This window comes from Podarcis bocagei (genome assembly GCF_964188305.1).
Source record: "Podarcis bocagei genome assembly, chromosome: 6".
NCBI classification, from domain to species: domain Eukaryota; kingdom Metazoa; phylum Chordata; class Lepidosauria; order Squamata; family Lacertidae; genus Podarcis; species Podarcis bocagei.
This window is the reverse complement of record NC_138130.1, coordinates 28,518,345-28,530,224: the sequence shown is the minus strand read 5'-3', so window position 1 is coordinate 28,530,224 and position 11,880 is coordinate 28,518,345.

Here is an 11,880-nt window from a genome sequence, read left to right as displayed (position 1 = left end):
CTGGAATTTATTCTAAACCCAATGGGCTTTTTTCTTTTCTTGAACCACCAAACCCAACAGGACAAGGACAGCAGACATGGAAATAGGCGATTCCTTCTTCTTTTTCAATCACCGTTAAAATAACCAGCAGTATTAGCACAGATTAAGGCTGCAGTTATGTATCTGGGACTAAGGTCCCCATTGAACTCAGTGGGACATACTTCCGAGTAGACAGGTATTGCACTGAAAAAGGAGAAGGCTTTCTCATTTGGTTGTGGACTTCTCCCCTTGAAGAGGTTTGCCTTGGGCTTACTTTTATAAGATCCTGACCACATCCCAAGGCTGCACACACTGAAAAGTTTCCAAGCCAAATGTGCTGGTCCCGTGGGCTAACCGAGAGGTGAGGTCCGAGTCCAGTCCAAGGTCGAAGGTGCAGTATGGAGGCAGTCCAAAAAAGTTGAAGCCGGGTGCAGGACAGAATTCAGGCAGGAACTGTCAACCAACAAAGTTGCTCCCACAACTTGGGACTGGGGGGTGGCTGGCTTTTATCTGCCCTGAGGCACAGGGCAGCCCCAATCCTCAGGAGACTCGCCTCTCCTGGCCTGGAGGTGAGCACTCCTCCTGCAGGAACTTAGTTCCCTCCACCTCTCTGCCCTGAGCCTCTGCAGCTCAGGAGAGGCTGGAGGGTTACCGGACCCAGAGGCAACCTCAGCTTCCTCTGCTGGGGCTGAGAGTGGAGCACCTGCAGGCAATGGGTCCTCCACCCCTTTAGGAGTCCGAGCAGACTCAGCTGGTGCCTGCACCTGAGGATCCAGCACAGGTGAGGACCCTTCAGGCTCATGCCTCAGCCCCGGCTCATCTGGTTCTGGAGGCGGGGAATCCTGTGCAGGCTGGGATTCTTCAGGTTCAGCATCCAAATCCGAATCCCAGACCCAAAGCTCCAGGAAGAACCTCTGTAAATTAATGGGGCAATTAATGGGGCCTGCGAGGCAGAAGGGATCCAAGTGATTTAGTTAGGAAAGTGCCTAGTGGGATGATCACAATGGACAACTCTTGGGGTTCTTCAAACACCTCCTGGGGTTGTCAAAGTCTTGCAAGCCCATAGCTGTTCAAACAATCGGCTCTATACCAATGCAGTGTTGGTGAGAAAATATACTTTCTGTGTTGCTTACGCTCTAAAATGAGTTCTAAACCATGTTTTATCATATTTTCCCCGAGTCGTCTACCACCATTGCAAAACTAAGAGATGAATGATGCCTGGGGTAATAATACATATGGGGAACGGAAGTGTGCCCTGATAAATAGGACAGACGATGGGCAAATAAAATAGCAGTGATAAGTGAGTTGCAGACAAACCACTTTGCCTCATGCAGTGTGAATAATAGTGTTCCATAGCGGCAAAAGGGAACTTGCTGTCAAATGCGTAGCGGCACCTCCTGGGGAGACATACATTTAGACAGCTTTCCAATGGAAAGCTTACAGTGATTCAATCTCTTCTTGCATCCTGCACTATGTTGGACTGGTATACTGATTTTTACCTCTCCCTTTCAGAAGGGACTTGCTTTTACGGTATTTTCTTCGCTTGATGCTCTGTAGCACGCGGCTGGTGCTCTCCAGCTGGCTGACCCCACCTTAACTATAGCTGCCGAACCTTCTCTGCTTGTCATGAAGAAGCACACCGGCTGTTCCCCAAAGACCTACTCATGTTTTCAAAATAAGGGAAGTAGACTGAAACCTGACAGTTTGGGTTCCTCTCATGTTCATGCTTTCCCAAACTTGGAGTTTAGTGCTCCACATTCAAGGGCTGGATTATCCATTAAGCAAAATAAGTGCATGCTTAGGGCATCAAGGAAAGGAGGGGGACACCACAGAATTTTTCCATTGCCAAATTCACTATGGACTATATGGCGCAGCTGAACAAAAACAAACATTATTTATACAAATATACAAAAAAACCAAACATTATTTTCCACCTTACTGTAGGTTTTGTTTTCATTTTGAAAAAAATATTTTATGGTTTATCATTGTTTTTATTTTTAATTAGATATATATGGTAAAGGGACCCCTGACCGTTAGGTCCAGTTGCGGATGACTCTGGGGTTGCGGCGCTCATCTTGCTTTATTGGCTGGGGGAGCCGGTGTACAGCTTCCGGGTCATGTGGCCAGCATGACTAAGCCGCTTCTGGAGAACCAGAGCAGCGCACGGAAACACCGTTTACCTTCCCGCTGGAGCAGTACCTATTTATCTACTTGCACTTTGATGTGCTTTCGAACTGCTAGTTTGGCAGGAGCAGGGACCGAGCAACGGGAGCTCACCCCATCGTGGGGATTCAAACCGCCAACCTTCTGATTGGCAAGTCCTATATGAAGGCACCCAAATTCTTTTAAGTGCCTTAGGTCCTCTAAAGGTCTTAATCTGGCCCTGTCCACATTTCTGCATAAGTTAGCTTTCACAAAAAAGGAAAACCTCATGAAAAGAAGTCAGTTTAATTTGCGTTTTTCCTAATATATCCATTTTTTGTACATAATTTTCTGTGACATAAACATTTTTGCAAGCGATTTCTACTAATAAAATGCATTTGTGTGTGTGTGTTTTCACTAATATATACATTTTTTATGCACACTTCTCCTGGTTGGATAACCGTGTTGTATAATTTGGAGAAGTTGCAAATGTTGAAGGTCAGCTGCGTTTCAGTTCACATATTGTTGCAGGAAGTGCAGATCAGGTAGGTTTGCTTTGAAATGAATTTTCCCTATCTGCCACCTGCTTCACCTGTTTTTGTTTTAATTAAATAGCTTTATTACAAAAAAGCAAAAGCATTTGACTGTGTCGACCACAGCAAACTATGGCAAGTTCTTAAAGAAATGGGAGTGCCTCCTGAGAAATCTCTTTATGGGACAGTTAGAGCTACAGTTAGAACTGGATATGGAATAACTGATTGGTTCAAAATTGGGAAAGGAGTACGACAAGGCTGTATATTGTCCCCCTGCTTATTTAACTTATATGCAGAATTCATCATGTGAAAGGCCTGACTGGATGAATCCCAAGCCGGAATTAAGATTGCTGGAAGAAATATCAATAACCTCAGATATGCAGATGACACAACCTTGATGGCAGAAAGTGAGGAGGAATTAAAGAACCTTTTAATGAGGGTGAAAGAGGAGAGCGCAAAATATGGTCTGAAGCTCAACATAAAAAAACCTAAGATCATGGCCACTGGGCCCATCACCTCCTGGCAAATAGAAGGGGAAGAAATGGAGGCAGTGAGAGATTTTACTTTCATGGGTTCCATGATCACTGGAGATGGTGACAGCAGTCACGAAATTAAAAGACACCTGCTTCTTGGGAGAAAAGCAATGACAAACCTAGACAGCATCTTAAAAAGCAGAGACTTCACCTTGCCAACAAAGGTCCATATAGTTAAATCTTTGGTTTTCCCAGTAGTGATGTACGGAAGTGAGAGCTGGACCATAAAGAAAGCTGATTGCCGAAGAATTGATGCTTTTGAATTATGGTGCTGGAGGAGACTCTTGAGAGTCCCATGGACTGCAAGAAGATCAAACCTATCCATTCTGAAGGAAATCAGCCCTGAGTGCTCACTGGAAGGACAGATCCTGAAGCTGAGGCTCCAATACTTTGGCCACCTCATGAGAAGAGAAGACTCCCTGGAAAAGACCCTGATGTTGGGAAAGATGGAGGGCACAAGGAGAAGGGGACGACAGAGGACGAGATGGTTGGACAGTGTTCTCGAAGCTACCAGCATAAATCTGACCAAACTGCGTGAGGCAGTGGAAGACAGGAGTGCCTGGCGTGCTCTGGTCCATGGGGCCATGAAGAGTCAGACATGACTAAACAACTAAACAGCAATTCCAAAAAATAAAAATAAAAATAGAGCTTTCCAGGGCACTTTCATTCCAAAAGAAACTGACCCTGTAAAGAGATATTTTGGAACTTTGCATAGCTCTGGGAAGTGGAGGGTGTGATATGAAACGCAATTCAACAGGAGGAAAAATTAGAATGTAGCCACTGGCCTCGTGTCTTTGATAAGTTAGCAGCTGCTTACGTGCTTGGAGGAATTTCAGAATGAGCCCAGTGCAAACAGGGAACAGGACTGGCAAGCTCCACACTTTGGGAAAAACGCCAGGATAACAGCACCCCAGCAGGAGCGCTGCTTAGGAGCTTACTTCATAAGAACGACTCACTCCTTCTTGAATAGAAGAATAAATCCACACATTTAGTTAAGCATAGCCAACCCCGCTGAGATTACTAGTGCCTTTTAGCTCTGTACTCTGCAGGTTGTTTCCAGTGATGCATTTGTCTTCCTCCCAGACAGAAATAGCATGCAACATTTTGTTTATTTATTCAAGATATCCTGCCTTTTGAAACCAAAAAGGCTCCACAAGTAAGCCCACCAACTAAGTACATATTAAAACGCAACATAATGATAGGAAGTGACGCACCAAATCACCAACCGCCAGCTCATTAACAGAATTAAATTTTAAAAGGAGTAAGCAAATCAAGAACCATACAGAATAGTTGAGGAATAACTCAGGAGGAGAACAGACAAAGAATAAGCTCTCTGAAAGAGTATATAGCCTCTGAAGGCCATCAGAACACCAGAAGGGAAGGGGCGGAACCAGCTGCTGCTGGGAGGGTGCTGATGTTGGAAAGGGCCTATCCCAGGGAGTCCTCCTTTATATTTCAGATGGCGAAGGAACTCTCAGGATGTTCTGCAAAGATATTAAAAGTAGGCTTTAAAAGGGAAGTCTTTTTTGAAGATTGCAAATTTGCGCATACTTCTCTGGGATGAATCTGTCAATTTCTCTCTCTCTCTCATTTTTCCAGTGTTAAGTTCAATTTTCCACATTTCTGCACCACTTTGCAATCATTATTATTACTACTTTAAAAGTCCTTTAAAAATTCACCAGCATCTTAGGGTCCATTTCTCCTAATGCATGCAGTGAAATGTTGCATATGTTTTCACCCTTGTGTTGAATTACTTCGGTTCCAAACATGCATACCTGAAAATTACTTTTCTTAAAGATATCTCATCATACTACTGTGGTACCTCGGGTTACATACGCTTCAGGTTACAGACTCCGCTAACCTAGAAATAGTGCTTCAGGTTAAGAATTTGCTTCAGGATGAGAACAGAAATCGGGCTCTAGCGGTGCGGCGGCAGCAGGAGGCCCCATTAGCTAAAGTGGTGCTTCGGGTTAAGAACAGTTTCAGGTTAAGAACGGACCTCTGGAACGAATTAAGTACTTAACCTGAGGTACCACTGTATTCTGAGTCGTTTTATGAACCTTTGTTCATAAACATGCTTTGTGCATGCTTTGACCTAATAGTCCTAAACAACAGATGAGGTGGTGGACCTGATTGTACCATTTCGGGTACAATAGGTTGTACCACTTCAAACTGCAGGTGGAGATTAAGACAAGTGACTGCTTTCTTTCTTTAAAAAAAAATCCTTGTAGAATTATGTATCAGAGAGAAAGCTAGGCCCCTTCTCTCAGTGATGTTTGTGAGTGGGTTTTTAAATTTTATTAAATTTTATTAAATTTATTAAATTTTATTTTTGCTTCCAATGAGGATTAAATCCTACCTATCACCTGAATTAGCACAAACAATTGTAGACAGCAGCCTTCCATGGTTATATGGCTAGGTATATCAGTGGATGAAACATGAAACTGCAAGCATCTAGTTGTTTTCTGACTGGAATTAAGTTTTGTATTTTTGCCTTTTCGATAATGAATTGAACTGCTGTAAAAAGATCTGTTTGTGCTTTATACCTACATTAATGAGTCTGTTGTTAGCTGCACAGTAGTCAGACTAATTGCCCAAATGAATGCTTTGCCCCTGGCTCTAAACTAACTAGTAAAAAAAACCTTCCAGTGGGTGTACTGATAAATGTTTCATGCTCACATACTACAAGGAATCTAACAGGACAATTAAGTGCAAATCAGTTCACTCAATTCCCCTGGTGTACATAATGCTATCGTATGTTCCTGGCATCTTCTTCACAGTAAGAATTTACCTTCTGAGTTTTTCATTCCCAATGAAAATAAAGATCTGCCCAAAACACCATTCACATTCCACCTTTGGCGTGCTGGACGCAGTGTAATCACATTCACCAAAGTGTACTCCCATCTTTTCAGTGCCTCATAATCTGGTCTGACAGAATCTCAGTGTGTTGACCTGCAAGATCTGTCAGGGATGCCCTAAATGGTTTGGGATGAAGTTCTTTTCAGAACCACCTTCTCCTGCATAAACTGCCCCCCCCACTGGATTCATAACCAGAGGTCTTGTTCCATATCTTGTTGCCATCGAAGTACCAATTGGCTGGGTGCTCATATTGTGGAATTTCCTTTCCTAGGAGGCCTGATTAGCCTTCTCATTACTGGTGCTTAGATGAGCTTTTAAGACCCTTTTCTTCCATTGCACCTTCAGTTTGTTGGTTATTTATAATTCAGCTGATACTTTGCCCTTCCTGTGGGATGCCCTGAAGGTTTTTGAATGGATAAAAGGTAAAGGACCCCTGACAATGGATAAAAGGTAAAGGGACCCCTGACCATTAGGGGTTGCGGTGCTCATCTCGCTTTACTGGCCGAGGGAGCTGGTGTACAGCTTCTGGGTCATGTGGCCAGCATGACTAAGCCACTTCTGGCAAACCAGAGCAGCGCACGGAAACGCCGTTTACCTTCCCGCTTTGATGTGCTTTTGAACTGCTAGGGGATAGGGGATTCTAACCGCCGACCTTCTGATCGGAAAGTCCTATACTCTGTGGTTTAAACCACAGTGCCACCCGCATAGACAGCCTTAAAAAAAGAAGTTAAAAAAAGATGCTGTGCTGCTCTGTTCTCTTTTATAAAATGAAGGTCACAACCGACATTGCTGCACTGGCAGAATTTCTATGTTATTTATTCATTTATTTACTACATTTATATCCCTGATTTCCTCCAAGAATCAAGGTGGCATGCCCAGTTTTCTCTCCCCCCCCCCCATTTTATCTTCACAACAACCTTGTGAGGTAGCTTAGGCTACGAGACTGCGTCTGGCCCAAGGTCACCTCATGAGTTTCATGGCTGTGTGCGGATTCGAACTCGAGTCCAACTTTCTACTCACTGACGCTAGCTTTCAAAAATATCAGGAACTTTCTTCACAGGTAATGCTATGAGCAGTAGTGCTGTGCCAAATTCGCCAGGCTAGTTCTTTTCTTCTTCTTTTGCTGCAAAATGTTTGTGTGTGAAAACGTTTGCAAAACCTCCTACTTCCCACTCTCTTTTTTTCCACATTTTGTACCCCTTGTTTCCTTTCGAAGCCGGTGTTCCCTTTCTTTATTATGAACGTATAAATTTCATTAAGTGCCACTCCATTAAAAAGCACTCAAAGCAATTTACAAAGCGCAGTCCCACTCGCACATACAAAAATAACTTTCTCAAGCTGGTAATGGACCGTCTCCATTTTACACTTTGCAGATCTCGACTTTTAAGCTTTTATTTCAGAAAAAATCTTCAGAAATCCTGCAGACCTGAAAATTATACAACAGTGTATTCATTAATTTGTAAAAAGGTAGTTCTGAATTACATGAAAAGGAACTGGCTGGGTTTGTATGTGTCTTTATTTAATGTATTTTATGCTTGCTTTCCTTCGTTCTTCATAATGTTTGAGGTACATAGCAAATTGATTTTCAAATTGTACGTAGCAAATTCGTGAGGGAGGTAACCAGATTCAGAATGGTAAAGCTCTGTGTCCAGACTCAAATAAAACTCATAACTGATTTCCCTACAGAAATGTATGTGTAATGGGAATTGTAGTTGCTTGTGTGTAAGTCACCGACTTCCCTAAACTGCTTGTTTGTTTAAACCTTTCCCTAACTGAAGCGCACCCCTGTGCGTCTGCTTCAGTCGCTGGCAGAATCCGTTAGTGGGTGTTTCCTAAACTTTTTCCAACATAAGAATTCCTTGACAGCCAGTCTCCGCCTAGCCTCTCTGCGCGGAAGCCTTCTGCGCAGAGTAGGCGTGCCCAGCGGTGGTCCGGCACTCTCCCCGCTGATCTCACTGGAAGAGTCCCTGAGCCTTCCCTCCAAAGTGCTCTCATCCCCTCCTTCCTTCTTGGTGTCACCTTGATTCCCTTCCCCCTCGGAAACCCTCTCTCCCTCCTTGCTGGTTCCCTCTCCTGCACTATCGGGGCGACTTCTCTCTCTGCTGGTCTCCGATGTCAGTTCCCTGACAGTATGCATTTCAGAACACTGGCTATAGTAGCTCTTGTTTGATGAGTCAGTCGGTCACGGAAAGATTTGATTTGAATTTTAAATGTTTTGTATGGCATAATGAGACATTTTGTCATTTATTAGATGAAGAAACAAGTTTCTTTCCTGTAGAGGAAATAGAGGCCATAATTTGCCTTGCCTTAATTAATGGGGCTAATTTTGCTTTCAAAACTTAAGTCAAAACCAATTACAGCAACAACTTTATAGGAAACACAGATAATTATTTAAATTAGAAAACATACTTAAACTTGATAATTTTGATCTTTCCACTGCTTGTACGATAAAACATTTATCACCCACTACAATTCAATTAATAATCAGCAGGAATGCTAAAAACGGGTGCATTAAGGCATTGAAATATGACTGCGTTTCTGGTTTTAATGTTTAATGCGTCATAAATGTTGCACATGGAACCGGTGTGTACTAGAAATTACCTTATTTTTCTCTCAGAATAATTGAGCAGAAAATGGCAAATCACATTTTACTAATGTAGTTTAAACAGGAATATTTACAGATTATCAGGAAGTTTAAGATTATAGCTCTGCTTCAAATGGTGTCGTGTAAACAACCATGTATGCATACTGTTTAATGCTCCCCAGTTCCCTGAGCAAATCACAGGGCCAACTTTGACAAGGTCACTTCCTTTCTTCATAGAGTATCCTGAAGATGTATAGTGCCCTTTACAATAAAGTGCTTATTTAAAAAAGTTCTGGTTTGGCAGATTGGAAGGAAACCTTTAAGCAGGCATCACTTGTCCACAAGTAATAGTACAAGATGAGTTCTTTAAAAGAGGCCCCGTGGATACAGAGTAAACATGTTCCATGGGGCCTCTTTTAAAAGACTCACCCTGTGACTTATGGTCTGTGTGCGTGTGGTTTGGGAGCTGCATGGTCAGAGAAAAAACAATGCTGTCCAGGGTTGTGAAGGCTGCGGAGAGAATAATTGGGTGCACTCTTCCCACCTTGGATCAAATCTATGCTTTCAGGTGCCATAAGAAAGCTGCAGAGATAGCGCAGGATAGTGCGCACCCCGGAAATGATCTCTTTCAGCTTCTGCCTTCTGGAATAAGATACGGAGTTATAAAGACTAGGACTAGCCGCCTGAGAAATAACATAGTTTCTATCCAAATGTGATTTTGATTTTAAACGCTGTGTACGAAGTCTCTATCAGGGACGCGGGTGGTGCTGTGGTCTAAACCACAGAGCCTAGGGCTTGCCGATCAGAAGGTCGGTGGTTCGAATCCCCGCAACGGGGTGAGCTCCTGTTGCTCGGTCCCTGCTCCTGCCAACCTAGCAGTTCGAAAGCACGTCAAAGTGCAAGTAGATAAATAGGTACCGCTCCGGCGGGAAGGTAAACAGCGTTTCCGTGTGCTGCTCTGGTTCGCCAGAAGTGGCTTAGTCATGCTGGCCACATGACCTGGAAGCTGTATGCCGGCTCGGACAATAAAGTGAGATGAGCGCCGCAACCCCAGTCGGTCACGAGTGGACCTAATGGTCAGGGGTTCCTTTACCTTTAAGGAGTCTCTATGGAAGTATATTGTATTTAAAAATGGGTTTTTAGGGGGCCAACCAGGTTGGGATAGCTGGGATGGCAGGCTTGTTGGCTTTTTAATGTCTTATGTAGATTTTTCTCAATTTAATTGTTCTGTATGGGACAATGACAATAAAGAGTATCGTGTCGTGTTTTTCATATCATATCGTATCATATCGTATTGTAGTACAGTACAGCTGTTTTAGTATCAGTACCTCCAAATGCAGACTGTTTGTTCTAAGTGCAATATTGCTTTCCCCCCTCATTTGGACAAGCACATCTCAGGCATCTCAGCCCCTGTTTCAGGTACTCCCACCTTAATTAGGCGAGTACTACTACTACTACTACTACTACTACTACTACTACTGCTACTAAAAATATTCTCTATTTTTGCCATACCCTGGTCTATGCAGGCTTAATTGTTTTGCCTTAACCACAGTTCTCTATGAAGATGAAGGCAATATGTCCATGAAAAATGTGCCACTACACTGGTCTATGAGTGTTTTGGTTTTGTTTTTTTTTTACAATCATGTGGTATATAAATTTCATAAAATAAAATACGGTGAGTGCCATCATCTCCCTAACTGAAACCATACTTTTAATCGTAACAGGGAAGGTTTCTTTTTCTTTTCTTTTCTTTAATTTTTTATTTATTGACACTCACTCAGAGTTATACAGAAACACATACCCATTGGAAAGTGTATTTTGATGATATACTGAGATAAAACAGCTATTTAATCTTTAAAAAACAGCAAACTCAGAAGGAAGAAGACAAAAGAAGAGAAAAGGAGAAATCTAAAGAAGAAAGCAAAAGGAAAGGAAAAGAAAGAAAAAACTAAAGGGAGAGAGAGTAAAATAAAAGGACTTCCTGCTCTCTGCAGTTACATATGATATTCATTCCTTAAGATCCAACCATACTATCTTCTATAAACCAGTATTTTTTCAATATTCAAATCCTGATGTTATAAGTTCATTTTCTCTTTCATGAGAAAAGTCTGTAAGAAATTTCCAGTCCTTGACAAATGTTAGTAATGATTTTTCTCTAATTACACGTTAGCTTAGCCATCTCAGCCAAGGCTTTGTTTTTCTGACCCAAGAATGCCCACAACCTGAAAGCAGATTCTGAAGCAAGCATACACTTTAACCATATGAATATTAAGAAGAACCAACCACCTGATACTGAGATACCTATTCTACATCCAAATTAAAGTTCAGGTGATTGGCTCTACTTAGTATCAAGATGTTCATAACAGCACCTAAGAATTAATCATAGGTTTAAGTGATTGTTTAGTAACATTCCATCACAGGGATGAAAGAACAAGACAACAGGGTTTTGCTTTGCTTTCAAAGCAGCAATTGTTTCTACTACTTGATATAAAATTGCTTTTTTTTTTCATTCAGGAGCCGTGATCATCATTTGTGCATTTAAAGCAGCTTACAGGTTCTGAAGTGCTCTACAAATTTTAATTGGTCGTCAATCGTGGCTGCAGAATAACACTTTCTTATAATTGTGTGCAGTGGTTTCTGTCTCCAAAGGGCTTACAGGAAATAATGCTTTTAGTAAACAATTTGTACCAGATATATTGTATTGAGCACAGAGAAACAACCTAGCTCACCACCACCCAAAGGCAGCAAAAAATTAATACTATTATTTTAAAAACTCATTTTCTTCAACATAAAATATAACAACATATGAAGATCAAATAATATTAAAACAACATTTTTGGACATTGTAGGTCGTAACAATGCCATATATGGCTTAACATTTTTGTATGCTCAATTTCTCTTTAAACCTTTAATCCCAGAATATCCATATTTCTATTAAAGGAATGTGTAGCGTACATGTTAATGACTGGAGGCCTTTGAAATAGCTTGGAAGCATGGACCGATGTGGGAAGATGTTCAAAATGTGTGAGCATCTCTTTTCAAGGACCTGTTACTCACATTACTTAAATGGTTTGCAAATAATTACTTAACACTTTGGTAATTTGACTCTGGGTGTTTTGCCAACTGAGACAGAGAAAGTGTCCTATTTAAAATAAGCATTTTCAGTATTCCCATATCCTCCAAATATTATGAGACCAGCAGTTTGTTTGCT